Source organism: Vollenhovia emeryi, unplaced genomic scaffold (assembly GCF_000949405.1).
Source record: "Vollenhovia emeryi isolate VEMERY1.0 unplaced genomic scaffold, V.emery_V1.0 DF939172.1, whole genome shotgun sequence".
Lineage (NCBI taxonomy): Eukaryota > Metazoa > Arthropoda > Insecta > Hymenoptera > Formicidae > Vollenhovia > Vollenhovia emeryi.
Window position 1 is genome coordinate 375,013 of NW_011967194.1, and position 2,849 is coordinate 377,861.

The following is a 2,849-nucleotide window of genomic DNA, read 5'->3' on the forward strand; positions in this document are numbered from 1 at the left end:
CTTAAATCATCTATTGTAGACTGGGACTAAAACAGGGGCTCGATTCTTCAATTTATTCCAAGGAGAAATGTATGCGAAAATTCTGCCCTTACAGAAAAGCTGCAAGTCGATTGGCTACTCGCGTGGCTTTAACCAATCGACTTGCAGCTTTTCTGTCGGAGCAGAATGTTCGTATATACGTTTCTTCTTCGAATGATTTCGAGAATCGGGCCCCGGTTCTTGCGCGTTACCTCAAGACAATAAAGGCTTAAAACATAAAACATTGCCTTAATTAAGACTGTCTTAAGAATATAAGACAGCCATTCTGCTCAGGCCCTTAGAAATGGCACTCGAGTCTGTAAGTCCCAGTCTACAATAGAGATTTAAGCCCTAAGCCTTAAGAAATTGACTAATCACAGTCGCGCATTCTACTCATACTTGACCGTGATTGGCCAATTTCTTAAAGCTTAGGGCTTAAATCATCTATTGTAGACTGGGACTAAATGGTTAGGCGATTGAGGCCCGGGTTCACAGTGGCTAGTTAGCTTAACCAGTTGTTAAGTAGTGATACCAACCACTGACACAAAATTCGGTAAGCTATTTACAAGGTTATATATATGTAATATATATACACTATATGTTGTATATATACATCAATTTATCAATCACAAATATATCAATATATATGTATATGTTTTTTAAACTTATTTGCGAAAATGCGACTTGTCAAAATCTAACCTTGTAAATAGCTTACCGAATTTTGTATCAGTGGTTGGCATCACTACTTAACAACTAGTTAAGCTAACTAGCCACTGTGAACCCGGGCCTGATACGGCGATGACTTTTTGCTTATCTATCTGTACTTACTCGGATGAGCCGCGAGCAGGATCATCCTTGGGCGTGGAAAGGGCACGAAGGCCTGGGGGTCAAGGCGAGACCAGCATTTCCGTGCTTCGATTACCGACACACTTTGGCCCTAGGTGCGAGTCTGACTAAAGGCAGAGCCGGGACTAGGGTGTGGCGAACGATGTATTACCCAGATAAGAGACGCATACAGATATCTTTAAGACACTTTATAGACGTCTGTACGTGGCTAAAAGACAGCTTAATGCCGTCTTGAAGTATATACATATGTAATTATCTTAAGATACCATGTATAAAGCTCTGACTTTTATTTTCTTAGGAATTACATGGTTACGTTTTAAATGAAATAATATTCCGTAATTTCAACTGGAGTATTGCCACACGCGCGAGGAGACGCGCGAATTAAAATCGGAGCACGCTATACCCGCGGCACGCGAGGATCCGGATGCGATAGACTCACTTTAGTCAAAGTCCGGCCAAGCGGGCCAGTTTCGGCAAAATTGATACGCGCGAGAAAGAAATATATCCGCTCTCGCTCTACATATTTATTATAGGCAAGGGAATATTTTAATCTTACAATTAGACGAAAAATTCGAAAATCTAGAGTCGTCTTTCGTCGAATATCGCGGCGCTAACTTCGTGCGTTGTAGGATGCAGGGAAAATCGATTCTAAACGCAAGAATACGTAAAGTTACTCGTGTCTCAATATATAGTAAGTTAATCTTTTTTAATTCGATACAGGAGAATAAAGCCAACGGCACACGATACTATTTTTCCCATTGGATGCCTTACGAGAGCCAATCAGGATTCAGACTTTGCGTCACCCGATCGAAAACTCTGCATCCTGATTGGCTCCAGCAATCCAGTGGGAAAAATTGTATCGTGTGCCGTTGGCTTAAGAATTATCGACTTCACTTTGATATCGTCTTATTTTTATACTAAATGAGGCTGCGAGACATATAAATGCGTCAAGAATATTTTCGTCTCGGTAACATAAATCCTTTCTGAGGGTGTACTCACCGCGCGATGTAATGCGTGGTCTACAATGCGAGTCGCAGAGTCGTAGTCGTAAGAATAATCGACTGCGATTGGTCAATTTCGTCAGACACATAAGAATTGACCAATCATAGTCGACTATTCTTACGACTACGACTTTACGACTTCTATGTAGACGAGGCTTAACCCCTGGTCCACAATCATGCTGTAAGTAAGCTGTAAGCCTTAAGCCGTAAGAAATTAACCAATCACAGATGAGAGTGAGGGGAATAAATGTCTGTGATTGGTTAATTTTTTACGGCTTAAGGTTTACAGCTCACTTAAAGCAAGATTGTGGACCAGGGGTAAGACGTGCTGCGACGACCATCGTCAGTGCGGGAGATTCGTCCACTGATGTGTGTCCACGGCGCTCCTCAAATGAACAAACACGATGCCGGTTCCCGGCGCTATCGCGCGGTGCTATACGAGTCGAGTTAACGACGCGGTTTAATATCATTTCGACGTGTCTCGCGTAAATTTACCCGGGAACTACGCGCACTAACGAGCGATCGACACCCCCGCGGCTCTCGTCTACGTACGTCGAGGGAAAAGCGAGCGGCAATGCGGCGGTCCACTTTCCGTATCTCGAATTGAGTACACGCTCCGAGAAACAAAGACGACGACGTCCCGCGAATCCCGCGATACCTGCGGAATCGGGAAAACTTGGTCGCGCGCGTTGCTCCGCGGCGTACGTGCCGGCCAGCGCGGCGGCTCGAGCGAGAGTGCGACGACACACGGTACCGTCGTTCTCTGACCTTGCTGCGCAGCGGCCGCGGCGGCTCGAAACAAAGTCCCAAAAAACTGCAAAAAACGAGCGGCGATCCGCGCGTGTCACGGCGACGTCACACGACCGTTTCAACGGAATTTTCCACAGGGCTCTATCGGAAAACGATCTTGTGACTGTCGAGCCGTTGATTCCGCTTCCGTATTTCGCGCCATGGGACGTCGCCCTCAGGCTGCATACCATAGAC